Source organism: Chinchilla lanigera, unplaced genomic scaffold (genome assembly GCF_000276665.1).
Source record: "Chinchilla lanigera isolate Chin_1 unplaced genomic scaffold, ChiLan1.0 scaffold00004, whole genome shotgun sequence".
NCBI lineage: Eukaryota > Metazoa > Chordata > Mammalia > Rodentia > Chinchillidae > Chinchilla > Chinchilla lanigera.
Genome location: NW_004955405.1, coordinates 788631 through 812481, shown reverse-complemented (window position 1 = coordinate 812481; position 23851 = coordinate 788631). Strand labels below are relative to the sequence as shown.

The following is a 23851-nucleotide window of genomic DNA, read 5'->3' as shown; positions in this document are numbered from 1 at the left end:
TTTTTTTTTCTGGTACTGGGAATCGAACTCACGACCTCACATTTGCCAGGCAGGTGCTGTGCCACTGAGATAAATCCCCATCCCCCGGCAGCAAATATTTATAAATAATGGGAAAGATGAGGTGAAGAGAGGGGAAGGAAATGCGAAAAAAGAACAACTAAGGTATATCTTGTACAAGTACAAGTTCCTTATGATGAATGTGACCATTATGTATATTGAAATTGAACCAACAAACTTAATAAAAAGAAAGAGGCCATGTGAAGTTGCTGAGCTAAGTCACCTACATCTGTGTAAGTATGTGCTATGAGGGTCACACAATGGTAAAATTTCCCAACTAAGCATTTCTCAGAACAATCTCCCATCACTAAGGGACATAGGGCTGTGCTTCTGAAGAGCATCTGTTGATGTGTAAGTTTGAAATGCTGGGAACAGGCTTTTCCCAGAATTTAAGATTTCTTGTGTCAATTTTCTAGTTGCTGCTGTTTGACAGAAGTGTCTTTGAGAGTTTATGTCAATGGGGTCTACCAGTCAATATAGCAAAAATATTGCTTCAGGTGATAATATATCCATCCCTTCATCTGTTAGAGTGTAGTGAATGGAAAAGATTCAATATTTATGAATAAAACACATAGCTGATATGCTAACCTTAATGTCCCATTAGAAACAGTTCAAGACCAAAAAGGGTCTTGTGTAATCTGTTTTAAAGGACTCCAGGTATATTTCTCTTAAAAGACTGTAGCTCTTGGGCTGGATTCATTTTTTGCACTCTTCTAGTAAGTTTTTATTCTTTTTGGCTGCATATCTAGATATATCCAGGTAGAAACATCCCCAGTTTTTGTTACCATCCATGTTTTATGTTGCTAAATTAAACCATCATTTTGAGAAGATAGGGCACAAGATAATTACATTTTGTTGGAAATAATGTTAATCCATGATGAGAAAGAACTGTCCTTCACTGGCCATTGGGATCAGAAACTGAACATAGAACACCTGAATTAAAAGTGAGGCAGGAGAGAAGTCCAAATAAGGAAAGAAGAATTTAAAAGATTTTAAAGGAGAAAATCTTAGAAATACAGTGATCCCTCACCTATCGCGGGAATTACATTCCAGAGACGCCCGCGATAGGTGAAAATCTGCGAAGTAGCAGTGTTATATTTATTAATTATATATATTTTAAGGCTTTATAAACCCTTCTCACACTCCTATAAATCCTTCCCAAATTCCTGTGCACCTTCCCGGGGAGACCCTTCATCCCAAAGCCTTGGCTTCCAGCTGGGGCAGTGCCTGTGGACACCCAGGTGAATCGGAGTCTCAGCTCCAAGGGCAGGAGGAAAGGAAAGGGCAGGTGGGGATGGAGGGCCGGAGTGGGCCTGGGAGCCAGGCACACGGGACCTAGCCACAACCAGCGGAGCCCGGCCCAGCCCTGGCCCACGCTCCTCAACTCCCCCACCAGGCCGGCTGCTAGCGTGGGCGTGGGCCAGGGGCGTGCTGTGCTCCCTCCTCGCCTACAAGCAGCACCTGCCCGATGCAGGTCTTCTCATATGGCAAGTGACTCTGCTGGGCTCAGGCTGGTGGTAGTGGTGTTCTGCATTTCCACTGTGTACAGTACAGTGTTCATCCACTGATGAAAGACATACTGTACAGAATTTTATTTTGATTTAATATTCTTTTAATATATTTGAATTAACATTTTTTATTTTGTTTTAAATTTTTAGGCAAAAATAATTAAAATCATAAATATTATATAAATATCTATATACTGCAAAATCCTGCGAAAGAGCAAAAACTCCACCATACAGAATTAGATATACATATTTTTTTTAAACCTGTAGTGCAGTGAAGCTGTGATAAGTGCACCACGATATACCGAGGGATGACTGTACAACCTTGTGTTATCCGATATATTTGTAATCAGAACAGTGATATTAAAAATGCAAAGATAGCATTTTCCTAGAAAATGTACTAATGGAAATTGAGATATGTAAAAACAGTAACATATAGAAAAATAAAGTTCTTTACAATCAGAAACATGATAATTTATTAAAATTAATATGCAAAATAACAAGGGTGTACAGGATGCAAAATATTTATACACACCAGAAATCATCTGAGTATATCAAAGGAGTTTCAAGCATTTTTTTTAATGCATTGATCATAAGTTATGATATTACAATGAAATCACACTTGACTTAAGGCTCCAGCTAGAATAATGTACGCTTATTCCTCACTTTTACAGAAATAGTCGTTCAGACTTGGTTTCTGTTGTCTTATCTGTACCATAGAGTGGCTGTGCATCAGTGAGAATGGCAATCCGAGCCCTCAAGAAAGGAATCGAATTGAACGCTAATAGAGTGCGCGGCGGGTGGAAATAAAACCTGCATGGCCGCTCACTGCGCTGTTGCTCTGGTGTGGTGTGCTCGATCGCAGATGGTCTGAGCTCCCTGTCTTCAGTACTGCATGAAAAATACGAAAGCACTCTTTCATGTTTTTTCTCAAATACATGCAATTCTTTATTACTCAGAGTTCCATGTCTAAGTGTAAACATGTCGGAGGAAAAACATGTTTGGTACTCATAATTTTCTCAGCATGCATGACAGTGTTAACCCAACACCATTTGTCATTTGGATGAAATCTCTAAAGTAGTGGAAAAAAGATTGAGGTCACTGCTTCTACTACGATAGCTTCTTTAATTTTTTTCTTTTTTAATTGTGAAAAGAATCTCTAACACTTCAGAAAAAGCAAAGCATGATATTGTATTTTATACTTTACTCTCCCTATGGTCCCTAAGGTCCATTATAAAAATTTACTCATTAGCCTTAAAAGTGTATTTTCCTAGTTACATATACATAGATTTAACATACATGCACACACGCACACACACACACACACACACACACACACACACGATATTATTCATATTGTTTTGTGATTTGTTTTTTGGTCACTTAATAGATTATATAAATTAGTTAAGTAATTTGTCAATGATTGGGGTATTTCTAATTATTTGCCATTATAAACAAAAATGTCCATTTACTACATTTTTGTATATACAAACAAAAGTGATTATAATTTAACTTGAGTAGATATTGCTACATTCTTTTTTAAAAACCTGGGCACAATTACACTTCTGTTAATAGTGAGCAACTGTCCTTTTCCACACACTCAATTAAAATCTTATTGATTTTTCTGCCCAGTAGAGTTTTATTAATTTACATAAATTTTCTACATCTGTGAAGTCCAATATAGTAGCCACTAGCTATGTACTGTATCACTATTGAGCACTTCACTCATGATGTTTTTTTGGTACCGGAAATCAAACTCAGGACCTCGTGCTTGCCAAGTGCTGCTGAGCTACATCCCCAGCCCTACTGAGCACTTTGAAGTTTGCTAGTGCAATTAAGGACCTGGATTTTAAATTTCCTTTTAGTTAAATTATTTTAAATTTAAATACTTCAAATGGCTAGCATTAACCATATTAAATGCATGGTTACACCCAGAGAGGGATCTGGATGGTAGATGTTCCTTTCGTTTTTTGGAATCTTTAACCAGTAAGTCCATGTTTTAAGCTTCCAGTGGCCTCTCGCAAGGACGGCTTATCCACTTTGTTTATGAGGCACGCTCCTTTTTCATTTTCCTGTGCATTTTATAAATGTTTATAAATTTTTAAAATGTGCATTTTATAAATTTAAAAATTAAGCATTTAAAATAAGATATTGGGGCAACTCTGGAAATGAGGTGGAAATCAGACTCTCTTCACCCTCTAAGATTGGTTGTTATTGTTGTCGTTGGTTGTAATTTGGAACTTTCCTTTCATCTGTGACTTCCTCAGTTTTGCATTGTAGATGTCTTAGCCTCTTTTTAGGGCTGACCAGTATCTCTGTCTCAGGAAGCTATGACGTTAAATTTTTACTGATGATTCTTTTAGACACTTGAGGAGATGGCGCTTCTCAAAGAGAAAACATTCAACCCACTCTCATAATGATGAGCCTAGAGAATGGAGCTTGTGTAGCTTCTGCACCAGTCAAGTTAGCGGCGATGAGGGATGAGGGTGTTGGGCAGTCCCAACTCTCCTTCTGCTGAGTGACTGCCAGGCTACTGTGGGTGTGATTCCGCTGTGTTTAAGGCTACCACGGAGCTGACAAGAGAGGCATGAGAATAAAGAAGATCCCGCAAAACTCACTGTTTTTACCAAGAGTCTGTGATTTCTCTAAAACAAAATATCTTCAGATTGTTGGAAACTTTGATTAGTTTCTGGAGAAGTTAATGTAAAGTCCTTGCTAGCATGCTCACTGCATTTATGGAGGGAGGGTTATTGGAGTGTTTTACTCCTCCATTATGTGTTTCTTCATCTTTCTTTTATTTTAAAAGAATTATAGCAGAGTAGAAAAAATATATCCATTATTTGGTAATAATGTAAAGATGAACAATTGGCAGCATTTATATTGAACAAAGTAAAATTCACATAAGTGGCCAAAATATTTTATTTTAATTAAATATGCAATACTTATGGTCTTGGTGTTACAAACAATATGCCTTTGAAATATATAGATGTAGAGGGAGAAATAGCCAATGCTTTGTGGGTTAGGATTTAATACCAACTTAACAGTCCTGTAAGAAGTAATTGTACATAGCCTAAAATAATAAAGTTACATGATCCTACAATATTCTTAATACAGCTAGCTTTCAGAATCTTCATATCTGACAAAAAAGGATAATTTACATTCCATTTGGAATCCCATGGCACCATTACAAAAATCTCCTTAGCACACAAAGAAAACCTTTAAAAATCTTCCAAAGTATACTTTCAATGCATGACATTTTCTGAACCCAATAAAACTTTTAATAGGGAAAAGTCAGAGAAAAACACAATACATTAAACCTACCTAATTTGAAATAAACACTCTTCTAAATAACTCAGATTAAAGAAGAAATCAAAACTGAAAGAAATTTTAGGCAGCTATGACTATTTTAATTTTTTTTTACTTTTTTATTTTAAAGAGAAAAGAACAAAATCAAAATAACAAAAGCAAGACAAAAACAAAGCAACACAAAAGCTATAAAAATGATACAGAATTTCAAAATACGATGATAGGAAATGAACAATGGTTGTTGTATTACTTATTGTTATCTTCAAAGTAGTTGCTCAGATTACCAGGTATAGGTATGCAAGATTGATCAAACCCTTAAACATTAACTGTTCCTTTTAATAAACCAATACAAAGTAATATAGTACACTTATGTTAGCTATCTTGTGTATACATACATATATTTTTTCCTTTCCTTCTTTCTTTCCTCCTTTCCTTCATCCCAGTTATTCTTTTTTATTGAGCATTTTTAAGAGAGCTATCTTTCAAATAGCAGCTATTATTCTTTTGTAGATACATTAATTTCTTGGCATTCCCTCAGGGTGCAAATTTCAAATAAAAAGTTGTTCTCTCTGTATTTCCTCTTTCTTAAAAGCAGATTTTGACAGCACAAAATATTATAATACCCATAATCACATTTCCCAGAGGCTACCACTGTTACTACTCCTATTTTGTGCTATTCCAGTCGTTATCTCCTCTATTCTGAGTAAAATAATTGCATCTCTATCTTCTATATTGGTAATTTTAGACATTATGTATTGTTTCTTCCTTTTGAAAAACCAGGATTTATTCAGATTCTGTACTGGTTCTTCTTGCTTTTGTCATTTTTACACTTCATACAGTGTTTTTAACTCTGATGCAGTTGCTTTATAAACTTAGGCACCATTTTTAAGCCACTCTTCCTCACTGTATTAAGTTCAGACAAGTGTCTAAACTACCCATTGTATAATAAGATGATGAGATTGACCCTACTATGTTATCTCCTCTCATCTCAAAATTTTATATACTTTCATTTTTATAGCATCAAACAGTAAGATTACATTTAATTCCGCTGTCCTTAGTCAAATATTTGATTAAAAGTTCAAAGCAACCTGTAATTTTATTATTGTAACTTTTTACTCCTTGGTCAAATGTTCTGCCAGCATTTACCTTTTTGTCTCAATAGGCCTGACTCCATGACACCTGGGACGGCTGAAAATATCATACTCTGTGGACCTCTCAAAATAAAGACACATTTTATTTTGCTTAATATTAGTAAAATTCTTTTATTCTGAAGCTTTTAGTTTTTTCTTGCTGCTTCTTATATTTATTTTTTATTGTAGTTAGTGAAATCATAATTGGTTTTTTTTGCATTGCATCCCTAAAATTACCCGGCCTTTAAGAGACCTTTGACCAAAATAATAATAACAATAACAACAACAATAATAATAATATTGACATCGGCCATAGGAAATCACTGTCCTTATGTGCATCTGTCTCCTTAAAGGAAAAAAATGCCATCTCCAGGCTCCGTGAAGAAGGCATGTGAATATGCAGGCTTTACTTCAGAGGATCGCTGGGCAATAACAGGCACACCACTCCTCACCTCAGCAACAAACAAAACAAAACAAAACAAGAATTGATTTATATTTGCTTCTGTCTCCTATCTTGGGAGAACTACTAATCAGAGATTATCTTAAGTGAAGTTTGGCTTGGACTTTTTGGAGCCCCATGCACATTGTGAACTCAACTCCGTGCTTGGAAGAATGACTCTTACTTCCCCTGAAATTTCTCTGATTGTCTCACTTTTTATTTCCTGATTGAAGTTTTGAACTTTCTAGCATTTTATTTGTTTCACTTTTAAAATAGCTATTGTTCTTTGTCTCTGACAAAGGAATAGATCTAATTAATACTGCCTAAGTATCTCTAATCTGAAACTACAAAATACTGAAAAACTTTTCTTTGTATCCTCTCTGTACTCAGAAAGTTTCATACTTTGGGGCATTTTGGATTTCAAATTTTGGGTTAGGGACATGCATCTGGCAAAATCTATGCAAGTATCCCCAAATCCAAAATCCTCTAAATTTGAAATACTTCTAGTCCCAAGCATTTCAGAGGAAAAATACTCATTTTACAGTTGCTAAAATATATTTAAACTTTTTGTGGCCATCTTGCCTTAAAATCAATTGAACTTTCTTTTTTGGTACCTTTGCTCATCATAGTTTCTTAAATCAAAACATTTTCTCTTTCTACTTTATAGTGGGGTTTTTGGTTTTACTTTGTTTTTTGCTAACACATGGTAAAGCCGATTCTGTGGGTGCCATCACTACCTCAACATAGCTGTAGACATACAATCGTGCTGAAGTCTTACAACTCATAAGTGCAAGTTACGCATATACGTACTCCCTGAATGCTAGTCTGTGATTGTACCACTTGTCCCTAGCCTCCTGACTTTCCTATTCTCCTAGATCCGTGTTGTCCCCCAAGATAATCACTATCCCCATGTGTGTGTTTCAATATCAATTAATTAAAATTAAATGAAATAAAAACATTAGCTGTTGTAGCCATATATCAAGTGTTCCACCGGTACATGGTAATAAGACCATATTACTATAGTAGGCAAAGTAATGGTCCCCAAACATGTTCAAATTCAAATCCCTGGAAACTATAAACAAACTGCCTCCAGGGCAAAAGGGATTTTGTATGGGTTATTATGGCTGAGGATCTTGAGATGAGATTTTCCTGGTCTATCTAAGTGAGCTTAATGAAATTTACAAAGTCCTTACAATGGAAAAGGAAGGCAGAGTAATGAGCTGAGCTATTTGAGCTCAGTAAGTCTGGCTGGCTTTGAAGATACAGGAGCCAGGAGATAAAGGATGCAAGTGGTAGCTGGAGGCTGCCCTAGATGAAAGGAAAGAAAGAAAGAAAGAAAGAAAGAAAGAAAGAAAGAAAGAAAGAAAGAAAGAAAGAAAGAAAGAAAGAAAGAAAAAGAAAGAAAGAGACACAGAGGGGCAGAGACAGAGAGAGAGAGAAAGACAGACAGAGAGACAGAGAGAGAGAATGAAGAAAAAAAAAGCCAGATTCCCTCCAGAGCCTCCATGAAGGAATATAACCATGCTGACATCTTCATTTTAGCCCAGTGCAGCCATATTGGACTTATGACCAACTGAGCTGTAAAATAATAAATTTATATTTTAAACTGTCAAGTTTAAAATAATTTGTTGTGGCAGGAATAGAAAACAAATACAGCTACTCCATAAGTTGATGCAAACAGAAGATTTCCATCACTGCAGGGAATTCTGTTGGACAGCACTGAATAATAATTAGACAGGTCAGATGGGCCTGGCTCTCTCCAAGAGATACTTTTTATTTTTCATTTTTCTTGGTGACCCCAGAGGGCTTGCAGTCACCCCAGCTACATCAGGTGACCCATGGCCACTCCAGGAGATATTAGCTCTGATTGCAACAAGCTTCATATGCCAGACCCAGCCTGTGAGATGCCCTTTGCAGCCTTTCTGCATAACTGTTCCTCTAGCGCCGTCCTCAGTCAGGTCTATAAGGAACTTCTCTTAGCCCTGACAAAACAGAAAGTGTGTCACCATCCATGTGCAAGCCTGTCCTTTTTTTTCAATATAAGCAACACCCTTAGTGTGTCAGTGTGCACAGTTCCTCCTTATGCTGCAGCATAAGTTTTAGTAAAACTTCTTTCAGATAACATATTGTTGCCTTTTCATGATTTCTGTATCAACTAGAGAAAGTTGAGCTTGTGTACTCACAGCTGCTAATACCAAATCCCAGGGGCAATAAAGACAGCCAGCAACTGGGGCTGAGAAACCAAAGGCTGCTGGCTGTTCTTATGGGCAGCAATTGGGGCCGATGATGCAAAAGGCCATCAGCAGCCTGAGAAAGAGGCAAAGCCATGGATCATGGCTGGGAGCCTCCTTCTTAGTGCAAGGTGGCTGCTTGCCGCAGGGAGAAAAGGAGACGCTAGCACTAAGTGCTGGGAGTTGCTGGTATTCAGAGCTCAGAGCTGTTAACACTAAAAGAATTGTACTTTATCTACTTGTAATTTCCATCTCAGTTGAAGAAAAGAACTCTCAGTCAATTGTTAACAAAAAGCCTCTTTAATAAAGATAGCCTCTTTAATAAATGGTGCTGGAAAAATTGGCTTGCCACCTGCCAAAGACTGAAAATAGACCCAAGTCTATCACTATGCACCAAACTCAAGTCAAAATGGTTCACAGATCTCAATATTAAAACAGAAACACTAAATCTATTGGAAGACAAAGTAGGTAAAAGCCCTGAAGGCATAGGGGTAGGCAGAGAGTTCATGAACAAAAACCAAACTGCACGTGAAACACTTGAAAGAATCAACTACTGGGATCTCATCCTACTGAAAAGTTTCTGCACATCTAAAGAAATTACCAGCAGAGTAAAAAGAAAACCCACAAACTTGGAAAAAATTTTAGGTGATGTCCCTCAGACAAAGGGCTTCTATCTAGAACATATAAAGAATTAAAAAATATCAGCGCCCCCAAATTCAAAAAAGCAATCCAAAAATGGGCACCTGAGATGAATACACACTTCTCAGATGAAGAAATACAAAAGGCAAATAAAACTAAAAAAATACATAAGAAAATGTTCAACATCATCAGTCATTTGAGAAATGCAAATTAAAACAACACTGAGATTCTACCTTACCCCAGTAAGAATGGCTAGCATTAAGAAATCAATCAATAGCAAATGCTGGCGAGGCTGTGGAGAAACAGGAACCCTTCTCCACTGCTGGTGGGAATGCAGACTGATGAAACCACTGTGGAAATCAGTTTGCGATTCCTCAGTAAACTGGGTCTAGAGGTCCCATTCAATCCAGCTATTCCCCTTCTGGGCCTTTTCCCAGAAGATCTGAAAACATCGTATCACAGGAATATATGTGTACCTATGTTCATAGCAGCACAATTTGTAATTGCTAAATTGTGAAAGCAACCCAAATGTCCATCCACTGAGGATTGGATAAAAAAATTGTGGTACTTTTATATAATGGAATATTACTCAGCTGTAAAGAAAGATAAACTCGAGGTTTTTATAGGTAAATGGTCACAACTACAGACCATGCTCATAAGTGAAATAAATCAGACCTCCATGTGCAAGCACCGCATTGTCTCACTAGTGTAAAACCTAAAAGAGTGAATAAAAACTAGTAGGTATGATGGGCATTGTGAAGCGAGAGGAAAACACTCAAGGGTAAAGGGCAACTGGGATGTGGGGAAAGAAAAGGGAAAGAAGGAGAAATTTTGTATGTATGTATATACAGGACAGTTAACATAGTTGTTCTACTGTCTTCTGTTTCTTTGCTGTGAGAAACAGTTAATGATTCCTTGATTGATCAATATTGCACATCTCTACTTCTTTTCCTGAAAAACCATTCTGAAGATATCAATATGTAATAGAACAAGCAGTGTTAATTTCCTACCACTTTGTTTGTAACTCTGTATTGCTTGTATTGTTCTTTTGCTATTTTGTAAATGGTTGTCTATTTGTTAATTTTTCCTTCTTTTATACTTAAAATAAAAAAATTGTTGATTTCTATATTCATGTCTCTAGTCTAGAATTCTTTTAAATTGACAGTTCCAGTTACATGGGTAATAGATATCCTAAGCACAAATTGTCCAAAACTTAAGTCTTGATCTCCCTACTGTATTCATGTTTCAGATATAACTTTCTCTTCTTAGGTAATAACTATGTTAACTATTTAGTTGATTTGACCATTTTAATTTCTCAAGGGAAACACTAAAGTCATCTCTGACTCTATATTTCTCTCATAACACTCACACAACCTCTCAAAAACTTGTTGAGTATAGAGAGTTACAATTTAGAGAAAACAAAGTGGAAGAGATACAGTGGGTGAAAAAGAGGGGCAGGTGCATGATCTGCTATCCCTCCCCAGACTTGCCACACCCCTTGAGGTGTTCACAAACCCAGAACTTCTAAAAACCCTACAATTTATGGATGTTAATAGAACTTTTCATTCAGTAGGAAATGCTTATTTAGCTATTGGACATTAGGGATGGACCTCCATCTTTAGCCCTTCTATCCCCTAAGGGCAGATAGCAAGAGTAAGAGTTCTAACTTTCTAATCATGCCATGGACTTTGCAGTGATTGGATCCTACCTTAACAGTCTAGTGGCCACCAGATACCTGTCATCTCGTTACTACTAAAACCCAAAGCCATTAGCAGCTGTATGCTGAAAACCAGAGGCCAAGCTCAAGCACTTATTATTTCACACTCTACTTATAACATACCCCGAGCATAAGTACTTCTCATCGCAGCGTGTTCCAAGCCATCTTCAGTCTGGAGACTGCCACCATAGTCCACTCTACTGGCCAAAATCCAGTGGGGTTACAGAGCCTAACTGCTTTGAAGGCTTAATAGGATTAATAGAAACAAATTCATTTTTAAATCAATTGCTTTATTAAAATCCAGAAAAACTAACAGAACAATGAGGACAACACAGACATTAGCTATTACGTGCAGCTTCTGCCCCTAGAGGTAGTATTACTGTAATTCAAGAGACAAGATTACCCAACATAAGTGTCAGAAACAGTGGCCTATCTAGCAATGGTTGGCTATCGAGCATATAAAGGACACTAGGCACACAGCCCAAAACAGACAGGAAGGAACCAATACCCTGTCTTCTCTCTGCTGCCTTTTTCCCTTCCCCTGTTAACTGCTTTGATTACTCCCTCACATACTTCAAGACATGTGCAAATGTCATGTTTTGGGCTGCAGAAAGATCCTTGAACGTTAGAACAGTATACCTGGAACAGTTAACAAACACTGCATTGTAAAAATAACTGACCTGGAAGATCTATTTAGTATCCATTGTTTTTCTGATGCTGACGATGTCCTTATCATGCTAAATTATTCTAACTTTCATTCTCTTACTGTCTTCTTCTATGATTTGATACCTATGAGAAACAATACCAGAATGATAATTGCAGGAGGAATTAGACAGGCAGAAACATGAAAATGCAGATGGTACCCTAGCACATTTATTTTGTTAACATTGTTCAGTATAGTTCATTTCATGGTTCAGTTCAGCACAGCGTCCTGTAGGAATAAAATAATAATGAGGTGAATGTAGAGTAATAGAAGGAATGCAGTAGATGAAACAACAGTTTATTTATTATACCAAAACAAGTGCTCTCTGAAGGAGCTATAAATCTGACAGATTTCAGTATGAGGAAGCTAATTTAGTAGAACAGTACTGATTTATGTCTCCTGCCTTTTTTTTTATTTCATGCAATTTTTATTAAGTGCTGACTGAAGCATAGAGATATATCCTGCTACATTTTGGAAATATTTCGTATTTAACTTCAGTAAAACAGTATCAACGAAAAAAGTACATGATTTAAAATTAAAACCTACTGACAAAGCACTTCTCATCCTTACACCTGTCTCATACCACACAAGTAATTTTTACCCAAACGGGCTACAAGCGCCATTACTGTTCTCAACCAAGACCGGTTTTGTTTTGTTTTGATATTTCAGTGTTCATACGCAGTTGCTTTATCTGCCAGTGCCAAGCACTGCATGTTACAAAAGCAGCCACCATCCTCAGTCTTTTCTTTATCCTATCCTTTTCAGTTGATTTCCATCTCAAGAAATGGAGACCACTTCTTTGCCTCTGCATCTGAGCTGGCCTGGTAAACAAAATATGGTAGAAGAGACTGAATCTAGATTTCTAGAATCTTCCATGTAGCACTGTCCATCAGAACTCTGCCACTGCTACATACACAAATGGGTGTAGCCTGCTGGATGTGGCACATCCCACGGAGGAGAGAGGCAATCCTGGGCTACTCAGGCCCTGGTGACACAGTGGCAGACTCCACACATGTGTGAGTCCTGAAAACGTCCAGCCAAGCTTAGTCCAAGGTGCCAATACAGAGATATGTGAGCAGGAGAAGTAGTCGTCCTAAGCCACTCTCTTTTGAGATTCGTTGTAACATAGCAGTTGCTCGGTAGCATCCTTGCTGCCACATGAAAAAGAAGTGAGTTGCTGATTTGATGATGAGTAAGTCTGAGGGGTTTTTGTTTGTTTATTTTAACAGTGCTAAGTATTGAACTCAAAGCCTTCACGTTATACTGCCAGCCCTTTTATATATTTTTTAATTTAAATTTAAATTTTGAAGCTGCTGCCCGATAAACTGTGCCCATGGGGCAGCCCTGCCCAAAAAAAAAAAAATTATTTTTAAATTTTGAGACGGTGTTACTAAATTGCTCATGCTATGCTCAAACTTGTGATCCTCTTGCCTCGGTCTCGCAGAGTGCTGGGATTACACATGTATGCTACTATGTCTGGTTTCACCTTGCCTTTTAACTGGAATAAGGAGGGGTCACTTCGAAGTAACAGATTAAAGAGCTGTCTTATTTGTTCCTCCTCACTGGGCCTTAGTTCTAGATAGAGATGTCAGGCACTATGGTACCAAATGTCAGAACAGTGAGTCCTTCCCCTAAGGATATGAGAGTAGAACAAGCATTAGTAGAAAAACCCCACATTTAATTATTGTCAGACAAATGAATTGCTTTGACTGCTAATGTTTATTTAACTAAATGACCTTTTTTTTAAAAAAAAAAAAAAAAGGAGGCTATAATTCGTACACAGAAAATTGACTCACACACTCTGGAGGAGAGCAAAATCACATATCAAACACCTGAGGCAGGATTCAGTTATCTCGGTAGTACGGAGAAGTGGGGAACACAGTCCTTAGGCTGAAATATAATCGTTTCTGTGGCTCCAACTCTGGGGAGGGTAGGAGACATCTAGAAGATATATTCAGAAAACAGACTGCACTAACTTGGTGACACTGGTCAGGCAGTAGGAAGTTGAAAAAATATTTTAAGATTAGAAGACCAACTCATTTCTATATTCTGCTATTACTCAGGTCTTACAAAGTCATTCTGCCAAAGAGCCATTGCTACAGGCAGAACAGGAAAAAAGAAACATGGAAAATTAATTTGAAAAGTACAAATGTACTAGAGTTTTGAGAATTATGAAAATATGGTTTCCATAGACTAAGATGCATTAATCTGGTATCATATAAGTGATTTGGATAAATGATCTCTTTTTACTAAATATTATTTAAAATACATATAATTTATATCAAAGAAGTACATTTAAAATAACATATCATACATACCTTGTCCTAAGAATCATTCAGTACAAGAAAATCTATCAAAGTAACACACAATATTAAAGACCTAACAAGAAATATGTCTACTCAATTTTAAAGTCTTTGCTAGGGTTTAAAGTATTTATAATAAAATCTCAGTAAATATTTAAGCTTTTAAATACTCAGGGACAAAAATTAGCAGCAAAAGCTGGGAGTGGGGCTCTCTGTGTGTAATCCCAGCCTTGGGGAAGTGAAGGCGAGAGGGTCAATGAGCCCAAAAGTTTGAAACCAGCCTGGGCAACAAAATAAGACCCTGGTGTGTATGTGTGTGTGTAGGGAGAGAGAGACAGACAGACACAGAGAGTGACAGAGAAAGAGACAGAAAGAGTGGAAAAAAAAGAGAGGGAAGGAAGGAAGGAAGGAAGGAAGGAAGGAAGGAAGAAGGAAGAAGGGCACATAGGAGAAATTTTGGTAGCACTTTTAGGTCAGCAGTGATCCAAGAGGGCCACCACGACAACCACTGAGTGGCAAAGTGCTAGAGACCCTGTTAAACTGTGTGGAAAGAAAAATAAATGAGTTATAAAATTTGGAAGGGAAAACACAACTCCCAACCTGCTAGATGTCAAATACAGCCAGTTCATGTCCCTGAAATTAAAGAATGAATTCCAAAGGGCAAAAGAGATTATTAATAGGAATGGTCATTGGGAGTAGGAGGAGCTCCTAGAGACAGGAGGGTCCCAGCAGTGGGTGGTCATTAAGGTAGCTTCACTAACAATGTTTTATAGAGCAAAATTATAAGATGGGTACAAAATCATAAGGACAATGTGGGTCTAACTATAATCAACCAGTAAGATTACAAGCATAGCTTGCTTAGCTAATATTGAGCCAGTGGGGGAACAGGTCATACAGCAAAGATTCGTGGAAAGAAGAAAAGCATTTTTAGGAAAGAATGGGTGAGAATGCTGTGGTCACCCACCTAATCACAGCATCAATCCAAGTTACTGCTCATCTCTTAGGGCAGGCACATAGCCCTGGTCTTTGCGTCTTCATCGGGTGCCCTGACCTTCTTCAGATACGCCTCCAGCCACAGTTCTGATGGGTTTATTTTTTCTGCTGACTTCTTTAGGAGCCCAGTCCTTCTCTGAATGAATATTAATTTCTATCTAACCTAGCTACCTATAATAAAAGGACAAAATTTCCATTATTTTAAACTGAGATATACACAGGAAATAGTAGCAACTGGGAAACAATTGATAAATTATTTGAAACTGAAAACTGATGGAAGTAGATTTAGCATATTCTAGATTAACCTGCCTTAGGAAACTGTCACAGATGTAACAACAGACTTCCCAATTAAGGAAAGAGAAATTATACAGCAATCTGTGATTGTCTTCGAACAAGTCATTTACATGTCTCAAAGATAAAAGGATAAAAAAGATCCATGCATCAAGCATTAACAGTTACTACACAAAAATAGTAAGAGATGAAATTTAAAAACCATAAAAATCAAAAAACACCACCAAGAATGGAACTGTAAGCTGAAATAAACAATAGATGACAAAACTAAATATCCAAATATAGAACTGATGAATCAGGTGGCCGCACAAGAAAATCACACAGAAATGCAGGAAAGATGACCAGCAGGGTTCCCAGCAGGGCCCTTTTTTAAAAAGTCATATTTATATATGTTATTACAGAAAGGCAAAAATCAAAGTTAAAGGGAGTGTGTAAAAGCATCCAAAGAAAAAAAAAATTACTACAAATGGATGACACCTGACAAGACTTTTTGTCAGCAACACAATGTGCCAGAAGGTATATTTTCAAATTTCAGAGAACAATGATTCTCTACCCAAGTCAAATTTCAAGTGTGAGGGTAAACACAAGTATTTTGGATACTCAGAGTTGTCTATCACACACTTATAAAAAAAGTGACTATAGAATATACCTAAGCAAGAAAGACTTAGAGTATCAGGGAAGAATTGTGCTCCAAAAAAGCAGCAAGGCACTGCGATGGTGAATTTAAATAAGCACGGACTAGTTTTGAAATTCTCCATTTTCTGTTTAAAAATAATTTGCAACAAATTGTAAAAACTTTGTAAAAAATAATGTAGATGCAATGTGTACATGCACTAATTACTGCAATTGCTACATATCACAAACATATACTAAAGTTAAAGAAACAAAAAATCAATTTGCAACAAATATTTTACATGGATTATAGAAAATAGTGGTATTTAGTTCAGAATGTAGTATCTATTTGCTTTGAAGGAACAGAAATGAATTAGATTTTGAGTAAGTATTTATTCATATAGAAAATAAATTGTATTGAACATGTATGTTTGTAAAAACATCTTAATTATTTACACTTGCCACCACAAACGCAGCTCACTGATCTTTTGACTAGTTCAGGAGGTGTACCCCTGTTCCCTCTTCCCAACAGTATTCTGGTCCCTATAGCATAAGAATTCTTCATGCTCTAAGTTTGCTATGAGCTATCCGTTCTAACTGTTCCTTATTCTGGTCAACATTTGCTCTCTAAAAATGGCTCCAGCTTAATGGGAAGATGCAAATCTTTGTATTTACATGCCCTGGCTTTTAAAACTACACTTGAAGTTGAATAAACTATCATAAACATTAAAGATGGTTCATTTACTCTGTTTGAAAGTCTTTTATTAAAACCTATTCTTGGTTTTGCAACATTCGGCACATCACATTTGCTTTTTTAAAAGCATGGTTGAAAATAATATAAAATTTGAAGAAAAGTTATTGCAAATTCAAGTGTCAAGGAACAGGAGCCTTATTTGTTTACCTAATGTTTTATTGATTTTCATTTTAAGGACCAAATAATAATATATATTTGATATAAAATACAGTATGATATTATGATATAGATATAATACTTCATCAGATGATTTTCCCCCCAGAATAACTGTAAGCAACAACTCGCAAATCACCCTGCACTGGACATCACTGAGCCTTTTTGAAAGGACAGTTAGGTCTTACCCTGTGTTACACAGCTTAGGCGTTTGTAGGCAGCTACTATATTAAAGTGTGAAGTGAGAAAATGTTGCCTGAATGACTATAACACCACTTCACATATGGCTTTCTAATTTAGTGATATGCTAAGTTGGACTCTTGCCTTTTAAATTAATTTAGTTCAAAGTAATAATTAGAAAAAAAATTAGAATCTAGTGATGAAACAGAATATATGAAGTCATTTGATTAAACATCAAACTAATCCAGTGTTTTTTTAAAAATATCTCTATTATTTGCCCACTATCTGGTAGGAGGTTTGGTTTAGTGACTATTTATTTTTAGTGGTTCCTCTGCTCAGGATCCAAAACTTTTTTGCTATTATTATAACTCATGTCTTTTGCCAGAATCTACAAAACAACAGCAAGATCACTGACTATGTTTCAAGAAAGATAAAGCAGCAGACTCTTCACAGTTCTTGATGCAGAAGCAGAAAGTAGTTTCTTTTGGGAAAGAGCCTGAGTAGCGAGAGGTTTATGGGGAAATTCTCTGGTAGAGGAAATATTCTTATTTCCTGTGGTATATAAAATTGTCATAGCTAGTATTTAAGAATTACACATTTATTGTGTGAAAATTATCCACTGATATTTTAAAAATTCCCAAAAGTACTTTCTCTACTAAATAGTATTATACTAATTCTTCTAAAAAAATCTAAAATTATTTTTGTGGAATTAGTGATATTGCATGCACACATTAAAGGGAAAAGATTGATCATTTATTCATACAAGTAGCTTGAAAACAATAATTTCCAAATAAATTAATGAATGACAACTGAGATGAAGCAAAACATCAGTTTGATATGAGAACTTTAAATGGTCAAGTTGTTATAAGCATTAACACTTACTGTTTAAGTTTTACAAAATGTATAAAATTCTAAGCACAAACATTTTAGCAGAGATTCTTAGTATGAGGCCACAGAGAATGGCCTAGAAAAGATATTTGTAAAGTTATCCAAAATTTAACAAAAACAAACTGACATTACATATTTTTAAAAAAGTAGTAATGATTTCACGCTGGAAAGAACGGAAAAATGCAGAACTCTAAAAGTCAAAAGAAATTGTTATTAAGCAACTAACTTCTTTTAATGAAATAATGTTGAGATGCATGAACAAAATAAGTCCATGAAATAAGACTGTGGTCTCCAACCATGAGGGATTATGAACCAGGCATAACCGCAAGAGGTGAGGGGTGGGTTAGCTGGCACGCCCATTTGTATTTGTAGCCATGCCCCATCACTTACATTACCACCTGAGCTGTGCCTCCTGTCAGATCAGCTACAGCATTAGATTCCCACAGAAGCATGAACCCTTATGCAAACTGCTCATACAAGATATCCAGGTTGCATGCTTAATGCAAAAATCCAATGCCTGAAAATCTAAACTGGAGCTGAGGCAGTGATGCTAGCACTGGGGAGTGGATGCAAATGCAGATTAACATTAGCAGAGAGGTTTGATTGCACCACAATGAATCAATTGCTTGTAGACTCACATCAAAATCCTATCAATGAGTGATAAGTGACAATGAAGCCGGGCCTAAGTGGCAAGTGAATGGATGTGTTTTAATGGTACAGCTGCATCTGACAGCAGGTTTAAATAAGAACCCAACACATTTTAACCGGCACATGGTCTGCCCATTATTTTATTTACCACTTCTATTTTCATGCTCCATTCTCACACTGCACCCTTTTCTCATCACAGTTTTGTCTAGTTCACAAGCTAACCATAGCCAAAATAAGTAAACAACAAAAATCTGGCGAGCTTCTTTGAAAAGGGGGAAGACCCTACGATGAAACAGCAGAAGATCTAAAGGAAGATCTTTAGAACAAAAGGAAAGGAACAAAAGGAACCTGCACTTAAATGAAAATACCAAAAGTCTTACTTAAATTACAGATTGATTGCAAGAGGTGATTCTCATTCTCCAAGCCCACTTTGTATAATATGTGACCATTAACTGTCTAACAAAGCTGTGGAACCTTCAAAATTGCTTTGCCACATGGAGAACCAAGCACCTTGCATTAAATGACAAGCCTTTGAGGTTTTGCAAAAGAAAAAATGTGAACCCAAAAATCAGAAACAGTTTTGAAGGCCACCACTTCATCAGAAGTGTCTGCACTGAGAATAACATTCTCTGTGGCTAATTGCATTGCTTAAACCAACAGCCCTTTGCTGTTGGTGAAGAGTTGATCCTGCCTACTACTAAAGACATTTGTCGTGAACTTTTAGGAGAGATCACAGTTCAAAAGATGGTAGTGTTCCTCCTTTCAGCTAGCACCATCACTAGATGAATTGATGAAATAGCAGAGAATATTGAGGCACAGTTGCTAGGGAGGATTAATGAGTCACCCTGGCATACAGTCTAGGCTGTATTTATGTTAACATGGCAGCAATACTTGTTTGCCACAAGAGCACTGAAGAGTCTGCTTCCATTTCCAGCATCCTGTCTTTGTAAAGCAGGGTCTTCTGCAGTGACAGCAAGTAATAGGAGATTACAGTGTCTTACTGTCTCCCAGATAGCACAGTCTAGTTGCAGGAAAATAGATTTACAGCTCTGGTAGATTCTGCATTGTGGTGGGCTGTAAAATTATTTCATTATATATTACAATGTAATAGTAGTATAAATAAAGTGCATAATAAATATAATGTACTTGAATTATTCCCAAGCTATCTCTCACCCCCCCCCTAGTCTATGGAAAAATGACCTTCCACAAAACTAACCCCTGGTACCAAAAAGGTTGGGACTGCTGAAGTAGGACACTGAAGAAGACTGAGACATTATCAAAGAACCTAGTGAAATTCAAAGAGATAAATCAATATGAAATATGTAGAATGGTGACAGCTAAGATTAGGTGTTTAAAGAAGCAAAATAACTTTATTAAAATATTAATTTTATTATTAATAAAGTGAACTAATAAAATTAATATTGTCCCAAATGAATATTAGAAAAGTATATTATAAAGATATTTTTGGACAATTTGGAAATAAGATGATTCCATGAAACCTGCATGTCTTCATGCCCAGTTAGTTTTAGTTTCTCGTTAATCTAAGCCAGTTAACTAAGGCTGTACATAGCTCTAACTTTCTGATATAAAAAGAAAATGAACAGGAGAGACAATATCAAAAATGCACTGCATGTGATCAAAGAGGCATTGTTTTGGGAAGATTTTGTTTCTGTTTTATAATTTTATGTGTGTACTGCTTCACAATATAAGATATATTTCTTTTGTAAAATAAAACCAAATTTATCAACATTAAGTCACTTCATTTCACTACTTATGAATTTTCTAGTAAATTGGTAGAGGACTTTGTATTTTATGTAAGGATCATAGTGTTCAGACCATCACATCAGTAATGTACAGATCAAAACAAAACATATTGAAAATAAAACAAAGCCCTTGGAGCTTCCAGAGGTGATTCTTCCATCAAATAGATTAAAATCTATATACCTGAGCCTAAGATACAAATTAAAGACCTCTTCCACCCCTCCTGTGAGAACTTACTCCTGTCCTACACACTCCTGTGAAGCATCTGAAGTAAACTCAGCACGCTGGTGTATGGAATATTCTACTGTTTTAAAGTCTGAGTTTTTCTATAGGACAGTGGAGTGCTAGAGGGGGCTGGGAACAGCGAAGAAAAACACTCAACAGTGAGGAAATGAGTTGGGGGGAACACTGAGTATCAAGTATTAATCAAGGTTTTTAAAGACACAATTCAGAAAGTGATTATCCATTTAAATTTACTTTGTTAGAATGTGTATATGTCCAAATTTGAAAGAAAACATTTAGAATGATTTTACAATTTTATCTAACAATAGAAGATAGTTATTATATTAAAATTATTCTAATGAAAGTACCTTGTAAAAATCATTAAGAGGTTTTGTATGTATGTATATACAGGATAGTTAACATAGTTGATCTACTGTCTTCTATTTCTTTGCTGAAAGAAACTGTCAATGAATCCTTGATTGATCAATATTGCATGTCTCTATCTGTTTTCATGAGAAACCACTTTGAAGATATCAATATGTAATACAACAAACATTGCTAATTTCCTACTACTTTGTTTGTAACTCTGTATTGTCTGTACTGTTCTTTTGCTATTTTGTAAAAGGTCGTCTGTCTATCAGTGTTTTCCTCCTTTTATTTTTAAAATTAAAAAAAATCATTAAGAGGTGTTGTTTAAAGCCATTTGCTACCTTTTTCTTTGATTCTATTCACTACATTCATGTAATGCTATGGATAATTGTTTACAATTATCCATAATTGGATAGTTTATAATTACCCATAATTTTTTATTACATTTCAAAATAAAATCTTTCTTTTTTTTTCTTTTTTAAAGAGACAGGGACTGAATATGTGGAATTGACCAATGAAAACTCTATGGCTTCTTATTTTGGGTTTAATACAAGAAATGCTGGAAGCTCCTGTTCTAGTTGAGCTGTGTATAGTATTTAAATTTTTAAAAAATAGACTGATGCTATAGGAAGTTGACTATTTCATCTAATTTGTGCCACTCACTAGCTTGGGTAACACTGACATTTTAAATATTGTAACCAAATGGCTCTGCATCCACCCAACAACAGTGATATCCCGTCAGTCCTACACTCACAGTTCCCTAGTAAATAACAGACCTCTTGTTTGTCCAAGGATCTTTCCTTGTTAGCATCATCCCGCTCACAGTTAAATGGACCATCTGATCAGCACTTGGCTGGAAGGGTTTCTTGCATGTTCTGTCTTCTTGTGGCTCTCTGTGGTATGCAGGGGACAGAGGTGGGGACCAAGCCACTACGATGGCTAAAGCAGGTGCCACTTAGCAGCTTATCAGCTTCTAAGGAGAGAGAGGAGAGTCCTCCATTGCTCCAAGTTCCATTAAGCAATAGTCAGTCAGTGCCAGGCAAGGAGGCCTGAGCTCCCCCTTACAGGGTTCAACAGAACAGTTTTTTTCAGTTCTGAGTTTCTACACATTTTCTCCACATGTAGAAGTGGTGGGGAGTCGGATGATCTCCACCTCAGCACATGCTGTGCTCAGAAGCTCTCCTCTCCTGCTGCTCCAGGGAGGGGGTGCTATCATCACTTGATCTGTCTTGCTAGATGGAGGGTAGATGTGACCTTGAGGTTGGGGTTGTCTTTACAGAGGAGTGTCAGCAAGAGGCATCCCGATGACTCAGTGTATGTGCTCATCACTTTTGGTTATGTTTGATGCCAAGAGCACACCGCATCTCAACACTGAAATTCCAGTTACAAATATTTTCATACCTCCAGTCCTCAAGACCTGGATGTATGAGAGGTGTTTTTCACACCCAGAAGACCAATAACCACCATATTTTCTGTCAGAGTGACTGGCAGTGGGATGAAGATCCCTAAGGAAAGCGTCTCACATCAGAAGATGGTATCTACCCCTTTTCCTGTCAGAGTGATTGGCCTCTGGACTACCCTCTCTCTTTTACCCATTCATCTGCAGGTCTTGCGCTGCTCAGACATTCTTTTTGCTCTGCAGTTTTGCCCCTAGCTTTTTGCACCTTAAGAAAACTTCCCATTCCTGGAGGAAACATGCTTTACTAGGTCTTTTCTCATTCTTCAATTACAGATTTGAATTTGAACTGTGAATCTAAGACTTCAAAGTCAAGTATCTATGATTTTGAAAAGTTGCTTAGCTTCTGTAACTTCAAGTAAGGTGATTTGTGTTCAAAAGCTCAGACCACTGCAGACTCACAGAAACTAGTTGATTTTCCTTAATTTTTGGCAGAACAAAAAAATTTACCAAATAATAATTGTTGTTAGACTAGTTACCATCTGTTTTGGGGAAATTATCATTTTTAGGAAGAATGTCAACCAGGAAATTATCTTTACACTTTTAGCAGTGATAAGGTCACTGGGGGGTCAGTCTGGGAATCCTAAAGGGAGGTAGCTGGATACAAGCCATATTTTATAAAATGTCCAATAGGAATGTGTTTACTGAAGCAGCACATGGTGGTGCGTGCCTATAGCCCCGGCTATTCAGGAGGCCGGGACAGGAGGATCACTTGCACCAGAGAATTGGAGTCCAACCTGTACCACAAAATGAGAACCCCCTCTTTAAAAAGATGTGTGTACTTATGTGGAAAAAATAAGATGTACTGTTCTTCCAAGAGTGACAGAAAGAAATCATTCCAATAAAAATTACAATTACTATAAATACCATTCGTAGCTGTGATTGTTATATTTCTGCCTGTTCCGCAGAAATTGCTTTTCAATCTTTTGAAACAGATGGATATTTTAAATTACCAAGTGAGTTATCACAGCCGTCCCCTTTCTGGACTTCCTCCCCAAATGAAGGAAAACTATTCTGGTTTAATGAAGGAAAATGATACACACAGTCTGTTGAATTATCCTACCTCCCCTGAAAACCATAATGGCAAAATAGATGATTGCTCTTGACCTAAAAGAAGAGTGTGGTAACATCAGTTCATTCCACTGTTTGTTACGTAGCCGATGGCAGTAGAAGTGGTAAATGAGATAGTAGCACTGCAGTATCCCTTCCCACTAGGATCAACGGTGCATGCAGATACAAATATTGTTAGCTACCATAGGACTTCTCAAAGAATTTTGGCCAATTCATTTCTGTTTTGTAAGTTTTTAAAAGTCACTAAAATTTTTTTTCAAGTTTGCAAATCTCTGCTATAACCTCTTTGGATACTTAAATTCCACTTATAAAGATTCACTTGTCGGAGTGTGGGCCGGACTCATACCACCGCGATTCCCAGCCGAAAAGCGCCCAAAGAGCCAGGTAGGCCGCACCCAATCCCGGAGGCCAGGACGCGAGAAC

General features: G+C 36.8%; 2 long non-coding RNA genes across 3 annotated transcripts in view; one reads left to right on the top strand and one right to left on the bottom strand.

Moving 5' to 3' along the window:
- Positions 1 to 4164, top strand: part of LOC102007728 — a 40372-nt gene extending 36208 nt beyond the window's left edge. Inside the window, exon 3 of the long non-coding RNA XR_259358.1 lies at positions 3926 to 4164. This is a non-coding gene — a long non-coding RNA (uncharacterized LOC102007728). The remainder of the gene's footprint in view (positions 1 to 3925) is intronic.
- Positions 4165 to 8192: 4028 nt separating this feature from the next.
- Positions 8193 to 23851, bottom strand: part of LOC102007399 — a 40148-nt gene continuing 24489 nt past the window's right edge. The window contains exons 1-4 of one of the 2 annotated variants that reach the window (XR_259357.2): positions 14995 to 15146; positions 11705 to 11813; positions 11148 to 11269; positions 8193 to 8419 (exon numbers count right to left, since the gene is read on the bottom strand). This is a non-coding gene — a long non-coding RNA (uncharacterized LOC102007399). Of the gene's footprint in view, positions 8420 to 11147; positions 11270 to 11704; positions 11814 to 14994; positions 15147 to 23851 lie in introns of those variants that run through there. The other variant, XR_259356.1, reaches the window with a different exon arrangement.